The sequence below is a fragment of the Hippocampus zosterae genome, chromosome 17 (assembly GCF_025434085.1).
Source record: "Hippocampus zosterae strain Florida chromosome 17, ASM2543408v3, whole genome shotgun sequence".
NCBI lineage: Eukaryota > Metazoa > Chordata > Actinopteri > Syngnathiformes > Syngnathidae > Hippocampus > Hippocampus zosterae.
This window is the reverse complement of record NC_067467.1, coordinates 8039435-8057481: the sequence shown is the minus strand read 5'-3', so window position 1 is coordinate 8057481 and position 18047 is coordinate 8039435. Positions and strand designations below refer to the sequence as shown.

The following is an 18047-nucleotide window of genomic DNA, read 5'->3' as shown; positions in this document are numbered from 1 at the left end:
TAAAGAGTCGTTTATTTTCTCACTTTTTTTTCTTCACAATCCTACATTTTTTTCCTCATTAGTGTGCCTGAAATATGCTTATTTAAAAAAAAATTCAGGAGAATTGTGTACTAACAAAATCTGGCTAACTATAGGGTCATTGCTTTTAAAATAAGCTTCAGAGTCAAGAAAGTTGCAACAGTATCAAACTGTGAGATGATGAAAATAACAGTGTGGCTATTAAACTACTAAAAAAAATGGTAATATAAATAACCTTACCAGCGTATCCTAATAATAATAATACATTTTATTTATAAGCGCCTTTCAAGACACCCAAAACACAAAACAATACGGGTTGAGCAGCCAAAACGCTCAAACATAATTGTTGCTTCAACAACCTGAATAAATGAGAGCTTGCTTTTGTGCCGACTTGGACAGCACACTGTTAGTTGCAGTTCACTCGCCAGTACCAAAACATTCTGCCCATCACACAAATTTGTATCAATAACAACTAATTGCTTAGATAAATGAAGACAGTCAAAGAAACACTCATGGGTATTCTGGCCTTGAATCCTTTTCCACTTCCCTAATTGCTCTGAGCCGCTTGGCACACAACGAACACGGCAACCCGGGTCGTCGTTGGACTACGATTGCTGCACCATTCTAGAAATTATGCTAGCGTGTGATATATAAGCCAGCATTTGTGACTGGCGTAAAGTACTAGGAAAAATAGATCCACGTAAATACCGTAAATAGGTACGATTGTATTGCTAATACCTGTACAGCATACCATATCCTGTCATGTTTTGCAGTTCGTCAAAATCCACTGCATCGTAATGAGAGCCGCTTCAAACATTTAGTTCGTATATCCGTCCTGTACTTTAATATTGATACGGTGCAGTAACAGCGGCACTGCAGCCGTGGAACCCAATCCACCGTCATCAATGCACGACGCCTGTGGGTGTTGTGCATTGCAATGCAGCGGCATACGTGTCATGTGATAAACAAGTCACGACGTGAACAGCAAAGCAAACGGGAGATGACAGAGACAAATGTGTGGCGCTGAAAAATCAGCAAGTCACCATGGGGAATTTTTGTGAGCGTCTGTGGGTGCGGGTGGTGTGTGCGTGCGTGTGTGAGACAGCCACCGCCTGTCGGAGGCTGTGAAAAGATACGCTTTACTGACTGGCTGTTTGTGGGGGGGGGACACATTATTTATGATCCTACTTTGCTAATGCGAGCGGCGGGCTGAAATGGAGCGACGTTGGTGAGCCTCGCACTGCAGCAAGTTGGAAACGTCGCTTCCACAAAGGCGGTCTGGTCTGAGTGTGGGCCAAAGAACACATGCAGACGGTGTCAGCAGCTTTTCGTCTGATATGTCTGTCATTCAGTTAGCCAAGTGGCCGAAACTAGCATATGGTGTTTAATACCCGCCGAGACGGGCGGTTCCGCTTGAGCCCCGTGAATTCAGCCGAGCAACATGTCCATCCATTTATGCACGTTCGATACAGCTTTCGCATAGAAGAAAATCCTCACGAGCAAACATGGGCATTTTTCTTTCCAAAGAAGAAAAATTAAAGTTAAATGTCACTGTTACACATGCGCCTCCAATGAACTTCGAAATGGAGTCATACTAAAGACAATCTTGTGCTATATGGTTAGCATGACGTGTGTGTGTGTCCATGTTAAGTCCATCAGTTCTAGCTAGCTAGCGACCTACCTGTTGTCAATTTTATGTTAAGCGGAGCTGTCGGCGTCTGCTGAATATAACCACGAAAGTAACTTCTAATCTAACTCAGTTAATTAATGAACTTAATCAGGAAAGTAGCTAAGTCACTTTTGAAGTCAGGTAATCAGTAAATTAAGTCAATTAGGTAACAAGGTAACTGTGACAACACTGTTAATAGTGTAATGAGCAAGAATGACGAAATGAGTCATGTTATGCGATGGTCCATATGTTGTCATTTTGATTACGCCATCACTTCACAATCAAATCTCAGTCACTATGAGTCATTTTGACTCATTTTAATTCGCCAAAAGCTCCCTTTTACATATGGGTCACTTAATCTAATTTTGTTATTTAAGGACACATGAGCTGCTCTGGGGGTGCCTATTCAATTGGTGAGTGTTGTACATAAAATGGGAGCTCTGACTTTGACACAAATCAGATTCCGGAGAGTTAATTTCCACTCTGTTACATCTCAAATGGACAATATGGAGTCATGACATCTATTTAGTGGGCGACAAGTTTAAATTATCTGTACGGATCAGTTGCGTCACGGAAGTTGCTCGGCTAACCCGTACAAGCTCCGCCTGGTGTGTCCATCGGCAGCAAATGAGCCACCATCCCAGTCCAAAGTGGATTCCGGCAAATCCTGTTGCATTAAAGCTGCCTCAAGTACAAGCTGTTCAACAATGCCGCACCACATGCTGCTACAATACAAGTTGTGTGGAAGCCGGTGTGATCCAACAGCATCTTTTCCAGGATCCGGTGTCACTAAATCTCTCCTCGCTCGCCTCTAACTCACCTTCACACTGGCAATTCCAACTACAGGGGGGGGGACTAATAACTCGCAAATGGGTCCACACTGTCTATTTGCATAATGTGTTTCTATGGTAGTTACAGTCCAGTGTGTCAACAAATGGCTGGCTGCATTACGTTGCAGTAAGAATGAATAAATACACTCACACCTTGCTTAATAAAACCTCCTCACCGGGGAGTTGACATGAGGCTAAAAAAAGCAAAATCTATTATTTCACACTCAAGTTATTGTTGCATGCTAATGCTGCTGATAAAATTTTCATGAGATTCTGAATATAAACAAGTGTCGGGAACATAATGGGGATTTAAAGGAGCTTTCAAGATTAAATGGCAAACAAAAGTTATATAATTGTAACACGATTAAAAAGAGATACAGTAGGAATCTCTCTCCCTATCTCCCCAGTACTGATAGCTACCTCGATAGCTAGCTAGCTACCCAACTAGCTAGCTTGATAGCTAGAAAGATAGATAGAATAGATGGAGTTAAAATGGACACACATACACATGTCATGCTAACCACAGCATAAGATTATCTTTAATATGACTCCATCTCAAACACTGCACATGCAGCTCGTTTTCATCACAACCTCACACTCTTAAAGACTCCGTAGGTGTTTTAGGTGCTGTTGCTGTGGTTAGCAAATGAGCTAACAAACAGCTTTGGTTAACAGCTTTCACGTCCACACGTGAACTATAGCACTATATTGCAGCAGGGCCTCTATTTGAGGCGAGGCATTTATTTGCCCTTATACGCATGGAGTGAAGAGTATTGATTTTCTGCAAAGTTTCCACCTAAACTCATAATTGGCTCTGATTCATTTGTATTTCAGTTTTTACTCATTTTGCTTTGCCAAAGTCATCTTCCCCAGCTTTCCGTTTGGCAAGTTTTTAAGCAGTAAAGCCAACCCACCAACTTATTTTTATTGGGTCATTTGATTCCTCTGCTTGTTTGTGCAGCGTTCCAATGAGTTTGGTGTCATTCCGTCACGAAATGGGAGCTGAAAAAACAAGCTGCTTTCTGACTGATTGCTGCAGAGAATTAACGTCGGACGTTTCCATTCAGACGACGTTGCTTTCTGCAAAGGCGGAAAATAGCTTCATTTAGGTCCGCCGGCTTGCTGGTTATGTCCGTTTTCATCGAAATAGACCCCGACATTTATTGTTCGCTATTGATGAGAGTTTGTATCAATTCCTTGGAGGGAGGTTCAACATATGGACCATTCACTACGACATAAAATTGATGCTTTAATTCTTCTCACGCAGAGGCACATGGGGCGCTCGCACTGGGCTCTGCCTTAACCCCCCCCCCCCCCACACACACACACACACACACACCTCCCAGAGTGCAATAGCTCCATACCAACGTCTTTAATGAATTAACTTTGGCAAGATGCATCGATAGAAGGACACTGAGTAATGCTCGCTGCTGCACACATCGCCGCAGCTTTGTCGACGCTCAACATGCCACAAAAGGATGACTCGGGGAAATATGAGATCAAACTCAACACTCAACTTAGTGCCATTAGTTTGATTAAATTCACTATTTGGACAGTCATAACGTGACGTAACATATGCCGTCCGATGGGATCTAAAAAATTCGTCAATAACATAAGGGAACACTGAGCATAAGCAATATAATTTTATACGTCACCAAATAATGTGTATGACAAAACAAACAAACAAAAAAAGCATTAATTCAAAATAAAGTAGCAATGACTGTTCCTGGCATGTCATTTTTTATTTACATTGACTTTGCATCCAAAAAAGGCCGATTTAGCTCAACATCTGCAGAGTCATGACACTTCATCAACATTGTGAATGAGCCAGCCAGTTCATTGCTATGAGAATAAGATGCAATCACCTGCAGACTGAGACTCTGCCCCATCACCCCGGAGAGAAAGCCGGGAGAGAAACGCCGGGGGGTGGGGGGGGGACATCTCGTTGCTCATATTTAGTGTGAAAAGAGCACTTTCAGTTCATGAGTGGATTAATATCACATTTGCAGGGAATGTGTGTGCAGCAGAAATGGTCCAAACATCCATTAGCAGGCTATACGGCAGTGTCTTCAGATACAAGGGTAGTAAATATCCAAAAAAAATAATAATAAAATTACGGTTTATAGATGTTTTTTTGCCACTTTCAGATGAAGGTTGTTGTCAAATTAAACAAATAAAACAAAGGTATCCGAGCAAAAAGGTGGAGTCTTGCATGTATATGGTTAATATAACAATGCTCACAGGCATATAGTATGTATCCTCTGTGAAGAACTATTTATATAATAGCCATATAGAGTTGGGGAATGGGGGCATTATAATCCAGATTATTTTGAGTGATATTGAAATCTCGATTCATCACTGGTTTAAAAACAACTACCAGAATTTAACTTTAAATATAAATTAAAAAGGAAAAACTAAAAAATACATTTGTAACAAGTACGATCATAATAACATGCCACAATAATTTGGCCTATTTGAGCCAGTGGCATTTAATGTATTCATGGAGATAAACACATTAAGATAAAATGAGAGGAGAAGAACAAAGTCACAATTGAACTTCACCAATTAACTAATTTTACACAGATTAGGAAAAAAATGAAAGCAGTGTTATCATAAGACCTGGCTGTGGCTGCGCATGTTACTACATTTGTGTGCAAACATTCTTTATTGAAGGGGAATCCTACATGTGAGTTCTGATGCTAATTCTTGCTAGCCGCCTTATAGAAATATCCAGTCATGGTTAGCATTAGGCTAGCTCCATGTTACATATTCATATACACTGTGTGCAATTGATTTGTGTTGTGCTTTTAGTTTTGCAGTCAAGTTGAACTTGTGTGAATAAACATCTCAAGCACGCCTAGAACATACATCACATGCTACGGTAATTTGTCCACCACGTATTTTCGTTTACACGCTGCCTCTCTGAATTAACATACTGTTACGAGTGCTCAAAGACAACATTTTGAAACGATCAGACTATTATAATGGCACGTCAATTTCCCACTTACATATATGACATTTCCACGCGCTTTCCACCAGCACGTTCATGTTGGACCGTTTTTCATTTTGCATCATGTCACCGCAGCGTATGAATCGTCTAGCAGTAAATGTGCTGCTCATTCGCCTCAACTCACACATCACACCTCCAGGTTCCAACACCGGAGAAATTTGAATCCGAGCCGCTTTTGGGGCATAATAGCAAACTTAAATAGAAGGACTTTCATGGCCCTCATTCATCTTGACAAGCTCTGCAAACAACTCTCGCGGCTTAAAAGGGCGCTCGGCGGGCCCCGCGGTACTCTAACTCTCCCCTGATTTCATCGATTTGCGCGCAACGGAGGGCTTACGCCTCTTGTCCTTTACGAGGCACAGGCCCTTTTTCGACCACATCCGCCAAACACCGCTGTGACTTCGCTCGGGAACGCAGCCAAAAGGTAGCGGAGTCCATTCTGCTCTTGTGAGCATTGACTCAGACTCGAGTACAACAAATAGGATTCAGAAGACGAATGAGAAGATAAGTTGTCTCCGAAAAGAGTAGAAACTTGCAACATGCCTAGCTAGTCAGCTACTCACCCTAAGCCAGGGTGAGTTGCGTAGCCAGAAATTGTACTCAGGTACGAGTTACTTTGTTACTTTAGAATAATACAACTCAAGCGCACATTCAAAAATTGCCTTACAATATTACTTTTGTAATAATAAAATAAAATACATCAAATATTTAAAAAAAACACACACACACAAATTAAAGCTAAATCAGCCACAACAAATTGAGACAACATTTGCAACTTAAATATTAAAAATATTAACAAAAAGTACAAGTTGCAGACAATAACTACTTTTTAAAATATAAATACCTCATCAAATGGATAAATGAACATTAAACATTGTTTTTACCGACACTGTAGATTTGCTGTTGTGTATAAAGGACGGTGAGGAGGGGGTAACGAGGATGACAGGTTCACGTTTGGAGCTTACCACCTTTATTAAAAGGCCGGCAGGTTGAACTTTGTCTAACCTAATGAAATCCGAGACTAAAGTTTAGCGAATATGTCACAGAAAGGCGTATGGTACAAAAGATTATTCCCCTCCCGCCCTCCCATGCCTGGCTAGAAAAAAAAGCCACATAGCATGCGTGCCATTGCAGAAAATTCGTTGTAAACAACCCGCTTAAAGTGGCTGTAAATAAATTATAGATGACATTTAAAGAATTATGCATCCTTTCCTCCAAGCTGGCTTCGAATTGAATGGCTTATTTCGACATTTGTATGATGTTTATCTCAAGGAAAACTAATTAAGGGGAACTTTGTCAAAAACTCCTCACAGTCGATTCAGTCAAGCTTGTGCTTCTTGTCCTTAAGATGAAAGTTTGGAGGGCAGCTTCGGGTGATTCGACTGAAACCTTGCATTGAATGTAATCTGGGATAATGGCGCCTATTAAACATGCAGGGCCATGGGAAGCTCGGGTGAAGTCAGAATCACAATTGGCATGCAGGTCCGCCGATGGCGCTGATGACAGCGCTCGTTGAGAATGAAGGATGGCCCGCTTTGGCTCTTAATTGAATCGTTGCCGAGCGGCTGTGCTGCGTTTGACAGCTGCTGTTACATCTGTATTTGCTTTGTCATTGGATGGCAAATTAATTGGAGTTTGATATTGTTGAATACAGGAGCCATCAATCTCCTCTATCATCCGATTTTCCATTGATGGGCGATAAATGTCAAATTGCTTGGATTTGGTCTCAAATCTGGCGGTTTTCGTCCACTTCACAATCGAACCTCGAAATATAAGGAAGTATTGTTGATAGTTCAAAAAAGGGTACAGAAATAGTCCCATTGGCAAAGGGACTGAGTCCGTACAGTTTTGTTCATATGAAAGGGTCCAAACAAGTGCTAGGCCGATGTGAATGCTTTTCAAAAGAGCCCACGATTGTACAGGATGCAGTTTAAATAATTTAACAGTCGTGGTAGTAGTAGAAGTAGTGGGGATGGACAACTTCTTTCTCCAACGAATTGAAACAAAAAGGAATTACTCCCGTTTTGTTTTGGTAGGCTGAAAGAAGATTTGGTTCAGCCATTTGTTAATTTGCTTTAGACGGTGTCACAGCATGTTAATTGAACTGCTGCCATTTGTGGAAATGGATAAATACCATCAAAGTGTGTATCATCTGCATTGCCATGAAAGCAAACGTTGGCGTTCTGAAACATTTGACAAACACAAACTGAACAAAAGGGGTCCCGAGACAGACCCCTGAGGGACCCTACATGTCACGACATATTTCACCAAACAATCAAATGAGAAATAGGAAGTGCAGCAGTTACTGAGCGCGCACAAATTCACATGTTACACGCCATTGGTAACCTTAAAATTGCAAATGCCGGAACTATCATAAACCAAGGACCCCTTTACCAGCCCAGGTCGCATTATGGATATAAAAGATCCTGATGCAGTGGGTGGGGGGCTGAAAGAGCTGAATGTGGCATAAATCTTTTATTTTCTTGAAAAGACTTCCATGTTATAAGCTCGGACTTCCTCGGGCCATCCCCCCCCCTCCCCCTAAATTCTCTCAACCCCACAATGCCCTCCTTTCGCCGCTCCGGTCTGACTGGCCCCAAGAAAAACCCGCTACCAGCAATATAGTACAGTCGAGTTCCACTTGCCATCCTTCACCTTCTACCCTACTTCCTGCAGATAATAACAAATTACCAGACGTGTCACTCAAGGCGGCGGAGGGCAAGCGAGAAGAAAAGATGTCACAAAGATGTGCTTTAAGCATAATCGAGGAAAGCAGGAAGATAGACATGAACAGCTTTGTCACCGGCGAGCGCGCGGGGACACTTTGGGTACTTCTGCTGCTATTCTGACCGCGGCACGGCAGCGAGAACGCAAGGAGATAAAGATGAGACCTTAGATATTCCGCCGGCAGAATCGCATGCTTATGTAATTGGAGCTCAAAACAAAGTGCTGCCGCTTTCAGATGCTCCGACTGTCAGGGTTTCCAGTCTGGAGAAAATTATTACTTTTGATATGTTCCAGTTCAATGTTTTATGTGCAAATGCAAATAATAAAAATGAATTAATCTGAAAAAAATTAAATACAATACAGAAAATATAAATATGCCACTAATAGTGTATGTAATTTACTGTGCATAATAATTACAACTGGCGGCCCGGTAGTCCAGTGGTTAGCACGTCGGCTTCACAGTGCAGAGGTACCGGGTTCGATTCCAGCTCCGGCCTCCCTGTGTGGAGTTTGCATGTTCTCCCCGGGCCTGCGTGGGTTTTCTCCGGGTGCTCCGGTTTCCTCCCACATTCCAAAAACATGCGTGGCAGGCTGATTGAACATTCCAAATTGTCCCTAGGTGTGAGTGTGAGTCCGAATGGTTGTTCGTTTCTGTGTGCCCTGCGATTGGCTGGCAACCGATTCAGGGTGTCCCCCGCCTACTGCCCGGAGACGGCTGGGATGGGCTCCAGCACCCCCCGCGACCCTAGTGAGGATCAAGCGGTACGGAAGATGAATGAATGAATAATAATTACAACTATTTTATCATAGAGTAGCTACAACACCCCCAACCCACAATGAAAAAGGTGTACAAACATTACACAATATTTCACAATTCTATAAAATGTACAGAGTAATTTTTATATTGATGAATCATGGAATATTTTTGCCATGACAAATCTAGAAAACAACAACTGTGAAAATTACTAAATAAAATACAATGAAAGCCAGATTTAACATGAAATATCAAATACAATAATGTGTCTCATATACTGTAAATAATAAATGTTCTCAATAATATTCTTTACAGTGGTGTACAGCACAACATGGGGGAAAAATAAATGCAGTTATTTGCTCCATTATTAATTTTGGGAAAAATGTAAACCGAAAATACACTTTAGAGAAATATTATATTTAATATAAATAAGTATCCCATTTTTTCTACCACAGTAAGCCTGATTTTTTCATGCTTTTTCACTGACCAATTAATTGTGTAAATATGCTTTTTTTTTTTTGCTCAATGGAACCTTAATATGTGAATTTTTATGAAATACCGAAATACACAGCGCCTGAATATTGTGTTTTATGAACAGGATTGCAAAATTGCAGTACAATTAACGTTACCTGAAAAAACACAAAAAAAAAGTCAAAATGTTGAATATACTTTGGTGGGGGAAAAAAGTCTTTAACAAAATTGCATAAGAAAATATTTGTCTTTTGTGTGCACGTGCTGCGATGTTGGCGACTGTCTTGCACTTTTGGCCGCATTCCATTTCCATCATTAGGTGTGCTCTAAAAAACACGCCGGCATGACTTTAATACACGATGAGCATCATGTATTAAAGCCACTCCGCCTCTCTTTCTACCTCCAATGGTGTTGACGATGTATTTGTGTGCGCAGCGTACACGACGAGTATTAACGTCTATTTTTAGAAAGGCAATTTCAAAGTTGCACATAAACATGTCCGTTTGTGCGCCGGTGTGCCTTCTGGCTTGCTGTTTGCAGGTTCCACAGACTTTCATCACGAATGGAAGCTTCCCTTTCCTCGGGGCTCCAGCTTCAAGTTAAGAGAAATTCACCATGTTGAGATGCAAAGATTATGCAAATAATCGCTGTCGCCCCCGTTTAAGTTTAAGCGAGCCGAGCCGGTGTCATCCCCTCCCTTCACATTTCATTCCCAACGCCGCCATTGTGATCACTGCAGACATCGGAGCCGACGCAGTCGTCCGGCAGCGCGGAGTTCACCCTCAGAGGATGTGGCGCCCTCCATTCTGAACTCTACTATGTAGGATGACCTCTCGTTGTACACAACGCGGCTGTTCCCAAACGCAGGTTTGCGAGTTATTACAAAGGCGCAGATGAGACAATGTTGAGATTTTGATGTAGATCCAAACACAGCGGCAGATAGCTAGTTAATGTAGTCTGCTTGAGTGGTCCGCAGATCACTTTGTATTGGGCGTTACCGCCACCTACTGGACTGGAGTGGGACAGCTTTAACTGGCCAATCAAGATTTTTAAGCTCCCTGGAAAGTGACAATACACACGTTCGAAATTTGACCCACCAAAGAGAGAGAAGTGTTGTTAACAAACCTGACAAATTTAGATTGATGCTTCAAAATTGTGAAAAATCTATCACTTTTCCGCGCCCCCAAATGCTGCGAGCGTGTCCGCAGAATGCACAGTAAGCACACCCAGCTCAACAGTCATCAAGTGTCAATTAAACATGGCCTGGAAAAAGTTGATGCGACTTTCTCAAAACCACCTCACATTTCTGCCTTCTTTCCGTGACGCGCATACGCTTGTGGCTGATAACGGGGCACTCTAAAGCGGCCCCGCCATCTCGAAGCATCGCAAACGGCATCATAGGAACATTCATAAAGTGATGTTTTTTTTTAGCCAGGCTCAATCTGTCACCATGATAACATGAACTTTCATGTTTTAAGCAAAGGAGAGGAGAGCACGATCAACTGGAAGGAATTTACACACCACACTCGTGCTGGTTTGAAAATAAATCCCATCTCTAAAGCAGCCCATCAATGTGGCCTCAGATATTTTAAGAACCTTGGAATGTAGACACTTTCTTCTCAAATATTAATGTACTTTGTACAGCAAACGTGAACTAAGGCTCGCAAAGGCATCCTTGATTGACGGCCCATTACCAGTTAAGGACTGCGCGGCAAAAAGTAATTTAACACCAGACGAGCACGAAGAGAGTGTAGACCACCGCCAAGGTCCATCTAACACTTGTGCGGAAATTAATGACAAAACGTCCCTATGGCCGACAGTGCGTGTACATGTTTATTATCACTATTACACCGGCGGAAATCAGCATGTAAGAAAAGCCAGCGGTGTCATTGGCCCGTGCATGTGAAGCATGTCATTAATTTGATTAACAGGGAGTTTGATTGACAAGCGCCACAGACCGATCAGACGGCTAATGAACCCATTTGAATCAGCCTCTGCTGCCATGCTACCTGTTCTGATGTTGAGATTTGATTTCATATATATATATATATATATATATATATATATATATATATATATATATATATATATATATATATTATACACACACACACACACACACACACACGCACGTATTTCTAGTGATTTACCGTCCAATGTATATAAATGTTTCTGTGATACAAGTGGATCCTTGGAAAGTTTTCGCGGGCAGATTAAGCGGCCGCGGATTTCCTATCCTGCGTGTTAAGTGCCAGGTCAGTAGCACTGTAGCGTTTCCAGCTATTTTCGGTCCTCACATATGTGCGTGCTCGCTGTGCCGCGCGTCAGCAGCAATCCGTTAGCTCGCTGCCAACTCGACCTTCCCGCGCCGCGGGTCAGCATCCTGGAGTGTCGCCAAGCTCTTCGGGAAGTTCGCACATGTGGTCTCTGGGTCGGCGTCGCCGCTTCATCTCCCTCAAGCCGCTTCCTTCCTCAGGCTGCCACCCGACCCACCCCTCGTTTTTCCAGCGAGTTTACCTGCAAGCTTTATTGCGCTTGGCTCACTTCCATGGAGCTCACAGAGTGGCAGGCAGCTGCTTTGTAGTTTGCATGTCATGATGGACAAAGGACAGAAACCACTAAACATTTGAACCTCAATACATTTTTGCTTGATTTGGATAAAAACCGTGCACAAACAAATGTCATCACTTATATTCCAGGAGCTTTTGCTTTGGGTTATTCGAGTGTGCAAGTGTACCTAATGAAATGTCTTTTGAGAAAAAAATTTTTAGCATCCCTCCTCCACAGCGACCACATATTACGAACTAGTTGATGTCACGCATGCAGTTGTAGGAGGCATGCACATATTACCAAACGCATCAACAATTTCCAACATGTTGACCAGAGGTCAGAAAGTGGGTTGAAGAGCAACAGCGACCATTTCCTTTTATATCCGTCTGCAGTGTGCACACTATGTGAATAAAGCGCGCGAGCTTCGCTTGGGGATCAATAAGGTTGCGAGGAGCAGCAAACCCTCTGTCAAAACGAATTCTTGGCCTCCGTGGTGAAACAAATGCAAGTGTGTTTTTTTCCCCCCCCGTCCGGATCGATAAAAGTGTTCATGAAGAACACACCACGCTGGGAAATGATCTGCCGAGCGACAAAATGCTTGCGCTGACCGATGCTGCTGAACGAAACAACTTCACTCCACTGAAAATGTGCTTGAACCGACAAAGGCCTGCCTTTGAAAGTCATGCAGTCATTCAGTTGGCGCACCCAAGAATATCCCGAACGAGACAGAGTACAAGATACATTTTGTTTTCTGTAGTCTGATAATTGGAGAGCATAAATCGAAAAACAACCCGTCGGGCTCTATTTTTGCGTATTTGCCAATTTGGTAAATTGGTCTGCGCCACGCAGGGCGCTGTGGAATGGCGAGGTTACGCTCAGCGGAATGAAAAATTTGCTGGTGGAAAGGCAGTGAAAGTTATAACTGCTATGCTGGCACAGTTAGCCTAAAACGCCTTTGATCGGGGCACAGGCAGACAGATTCAGAATTTTATTCATTGAGATGATAACGAGGGGCATCAAAATCTCTGAGTTACTGTTGAAATCCGTTCATTCCTAGCGTCATTAATGTAGCTTTGATTTCTGGCAAATGAAGTGGGCTCTGTTCACACCCACAACGGGACAAACAACCCTTTTCAAAAATATTACGAAATTACCGTGTAGTCGTCAATGCACGTGATTGGTACCCTAAAATGGTCTGATGTGATAACTTGAAGACTGGACTTGAATGAGCTTGGGTACCTTTTTACCCTGGGAAAGGGTACAAACGTTTAGCTTTGACAGTAAATAAGCAGCCTACGTATTTAAAGGGTAGCCTCCTTTTTATACCACTGAGACTTGATTTTCACAATCTTGGAAACAAAATCGTAACTTTTTTGGACCTGGAAAAGATCTGATACTGAGTACTAATAATAAGTAGGCCTGGAACTGACCTTTGTTGTACCCCTGTCTCTGTCACAAGCAGTTAATCCAGACGTTTATGGTGATAGATTTAAATTCTTAGCATATAAAGTCGCTCCCATGCATCTGCCTCATGAGAGTTGATTTGCAATAAATGTAGTCATCCCCGCAATGATGATGTCTGAGCCGCGCGTCATTGTGCGAGGACGTTTCCTCGCCGTGACGAGGCACGCAAACACTCGTCAACGCTTTTCTTGGGCCAGCTTGTGTGTTCAAAGCCAAATGTTCCCTTTTGGCTGAGAGGCTTCTTCCCCTTGCGGGGGGGGGGGCAGCTGTGGCAAGGGACCCTGCCAAGGGCGACTCGCTTCCCGTGGTTGTTCGGCTCCGTAAAACGGGTCATTGAACGGCTAAATGGACTCATTATGATGTGTAATTAAAAGAATACCGCAGACGTCTCCAAGACTCAACCAACCCCGACACCAACACGACACTGGGTTCCTAAAAGTCATCTCGGGCCTCTGCTGGACAGCGGCTGCCACTTAAACTGTGGGCCCCTTTCACTGACATGCAAACTACAGCCTTGCCGGCTAATTGAATTGCAATATCCCTTGTCTGCTCATTTGCTGATAATCTCGCCCATTTGCAGATTCCAATTACAGAGGGTTGAGATTGAATTCTGCCCGTGCCCGTGTCTTTCATTTGATGCATGTTATACCCTGCGAGTCAGGAGGGGGCGCGGATCACGGCAGAGTTGCAGAGCGCCGTAGGAATACTGATTGCGCTGTAATCTCTGGGTTGTCGTGTGCGACCATTCATACGCATGTAGGTGGGAAAATTGCAGCCCTCATTGGATCCACGCACAGTGAAGCACAGAAGCAAATAGGAGAGGGGGAGGGCCGCGGGGGGTGATAATCACGTACATGAATTTAAGCGAAACAAAGCTTCCGTTTTCTCAAGTGACTACGCAAATGGAAATGATGTGCGGCACTACACCGGGAGTCCCAAATACGAGAAGAGGCGGAGTGACGCCTGATTCATTGTTCAATGTAACTTTGTTTGTGAACAGTAAATCAAAGCCTGTTTGCTTGTTAGCGAGGGCGGCGCAGATCTTTCAAAATGGCGGCCTTATGGAAAATTTGCCCACCCTCCTCCTTTCTAGTTGTACCGTAGAGGGTAGAAGATGGCTTGTGAACGTTCTCATTCATTCAGCTCATTCCATTCTCAGTGACAAGGTTCGGAAATAAACCAGATGGTGTACGGATCCCACAAATGCAAATTTAGATAAAGTATGATACAAAAAGGTTGAGTTACAGAAAAAACGAAGGATCAACAAAGTATGAACAGAAATTGCTGGCAACCAAATATGTACATAAAGCGCCGCTGGAGAGGAACGCCCTCCACTCCAACCGGTGCTGAAAAAACAAAACAAAGACAGAGGCAAAACCTAAGAGCATTTAGATGCCTGGGCTTGCTGCTCTTCTAGCATGACGTGTACAGGAGGTTACCAATCTAGCAGAGCAATCATAGAAACTACTGCATATTGCCAGGAAAAAAAAAAATCATAAATCTATAAGCAGATCTGATTGACGACAAAGACTAGTCTCATGTGATTATTCTTAAATATTGCCTTTAAAGACTCATGGTGTCAATATTGTGTTGCAGAGTCCAGCGAAGGAGGTGATCAACATCTGGGATGTTCTGGTCCATCAAAGACTTCCAAGCAGATGACGAAGGTAAATGTGATGTGGGGAGATTTTGCAACCTGCACCTTGAATCACCTGAGGCTTTTCAATAAGCAAACCGCCCCCCCCCCCCCAAGTTCTGATCCGTAACCCACGCTTTGCCCCCTTCCCTTCTAAGAGGATCACAGAGGATCCATGGCTAAGCCACATGATAAGTATATACAGTGGCAAAGACAAATCTCTCAAAAGGACATGTCATCCTGTACACTAGCCCTCTGTGGGCGGGGCTATTGTTGTTAGTGTGTTGTTTGCGTTTGCGGCAGCCACCGCAACTGTGCACTTACAAGAATAATTAAACTTAATGACAAAGGCAATACAATAAAACAAGGTATTGAGTTTCTGGAACAGAGGATGAATAGGAATACACATTTTACAAAATTAACTGCCCCCATCAGAACATTTTTCAGCAAATTTTATGTATTCAGCAGAAAGATAAACACAAACAACAAGGGGGGGAGGGATCATCAGTCGGTTTTATGTTCTACGTGTCATAAGGAAAGCGGAGATGCAAGTGATTAAACCCGCATGGAAACTTTTTAATGAAAAGCATGCCATCTCCAAATTGTTCATTTCTTTTTGCTTATTTATTTATTGGAGTTTTTGTTTTTACAGATTTATTTAAGTGCATTTTCAGTGAAAGCGCACCCACACACAAATTGGATGGACAGTGGGTGCACCGCAACTGAAAACAAAAAACATATACAGAAGTATATACACTGCCCTCCATAATTATTACACCCATGCTTGACCCTGGAGAACCCAAAAACCCTTTTCCTTCTTTGGAAATGATGAATTTTACATTAAATGACTGCTTCATGTTCACTGAACATGAAGCAGTCACTGTTTTATTTAAATATGCAATGCCTTAATATTAATTTAGCACAAGGGCCAAATTTGAGCCTTTGGAATTTAAGGGTAGCATTTGAGTTGCAGAATTTATAGGGGCCAAATTTGACCCCGTGGGTTCGCCAGGGTTTTAAGATGTATTTTTTAGCTTCTAATAAATTCAATTTTGTGCCCTGCGCTCGGTTGGCGACCATTTTGGATCTACCTTCTGCTTGACGACAGCACGCCCGCGACCCTCGTGACGATCAGCCTTTCGGATAATGGATGGATGGATGGATGGATGGAAAATTCATTTTTTTTGTTTTCTAAAATAATATAGGACTATTTTTTTATGCCGCTTGTGCTATATGAAAAAAAAAAGACTTTCTTTCATTGGACATTCATCCATTCATCTTCCGTACCGCTTGATCCTCACTAGGGTCGCGGGGGGTGCTGGAGCCTATCCCAGCCAGCTCCGGCCTCCCTGTGTGGAGTTTGCATGTTCTCCCCGGGCCTGCGTGGGTTTTCTCCGGGGGCTCCGGTTTCCTTCCACATTCCAAAAACATGCATGGCAGGCTGATTGAACACTCTAAATTGTCCCTAGGTGTGAGTGTGAGCGTGGATGGTTGTTCCTCTATGTGTGCCCTGCGATTGGCTGGCAACCGATTCGGGGTGTCCCCCGCCTACTGCCCGGAGACGGCTGGGATGGGCTCCAGCACCCCCCGCGACCCTAGTGAGGATCAAGCGGTACGGAAGATGAATGAATGAATGAATATTGAAGCCCCATATCACATGCTTTTCCAATATCGCGCATCCCTAATATACATGAACCTACCCTCGTAAAGTGATGGTGTAACAATTATAGCTGCCGCTTTGCATCGAAATAACATTTTAATTTGAAAGGGACTCAGTTTAGTGGCTATTAATAGAAGAGTGGAATGACTGTGTAAAATCAGGGTGGTGCGGAGTGGGGATAAACGATTCCATTTATGGGCGGAATGAAGGGAGGTAAAAAAAATGGATTAAAAAAAGTGCAGGTTCTGCACAATTTGCTCGCTGTAAAATAAAAGCACAACTGCCTGATGAGGATAAAGCGTGCTGACATCCGGCCCCATGTACAAAGGCAGATAATTGTCTTCTTAAAGAGAGAAAAAAAAATCCAGAATATAACGCCTGGTGTTCACCCCCGAGCGCAAACATTTTATTGGGGTTACGCGTCCTCGTGAATCATCATTGACTCTCTCGTAGAAAGCGGAACAACCTTTTTCTTCCTAAATGACTCACTCGATACGCGGCGAATCAGTGCCGGCGCCCCATCTTATCATTCCCCCCCTCAAAACTTTACTTTATCTGATTCTACTGTCGTCACAAGATCCGGCAAAGGCCGCCGGCGCCGATACGGCGTTCAAATTTTCCGGCAGATGCAGGGGGGGCAACAGCGGAACCGAGAGCCTGAAGAAGTGTGATTAACCAAGCTGTGTTGGAATAAGAAAGACTCGTTTGGCTCGGCATTGTAATGAAAGCGGTGCTTCATCATCGTCATCGTCATCATGCAAATGAGCTGCGCTGCTCACAGAAATGCATCTGCATTTAATACATATTAATACTGCTCCCCCCCCCCCCCCACAACCCCTCTGTTTCGTGACAAAATGAATCAATCTTTTAGGGGTTAAGAGCTCTAACATTGCTTTCCGAAGAGGGGGAATAAATACTCTTCAAGCTCAATGTTTTTCATTATTCAGCTTTAAAAAAATAAAAATAAAAGTTGGACAGGGACGATATGCCAAAGCGGCCGCGTGGGGATAAAAAGTAGAGCAACTTTTTTATTGTGGTTGCGAGTCATTCATTAAAATCTGCTATTTTAGTAATAGTCAATCAGACTTTTGTGGCACAAAATTAATTGTTTGTGTTTGGAATCATTTCACTGTCGCCTGTAAGTTATCATCCCACATTTGTAACGCTAGGCAAACTGTCATAAACAACTCCTAAAAGTATGACTAAGACCGGTAATAAATGAGTGAGAGGGAAAACGATGGCGGGGACAAAAAAAAAA

At 43.0% G+C, this 18047-nt stretch overlaps 1 protein-coding gene across 2 annotated transcripts in view; it reads left to right on the top strand.

Annotated features, from left to right (window-relative positions):
• elfn1a (extracellular leucine-rich repeat and fibronectin type III domain containing 1a) overlaps positions 1 to 18047 on the top strand; it is a 67847-nt gene that overhangs the window by 28509 nt on the left and 21291 nt on the right. Inside the window, exons 1-2 of one of the 2 annotated variants that reach the window (XM_052048991.1) lie at positions 9774 to 10346; positions 15090 to 15160. The gene's annotated coding sequence lies outside the window, so the exon portion shown is untranslated. Of the gene's footprint in view, positions 1 to 9773; positions 10347 to 15089; positions 15161 to 18047 lie in introns of those variants that run through there. The other variant, XM_052048990.1, reaches the window with a different exon arrangement.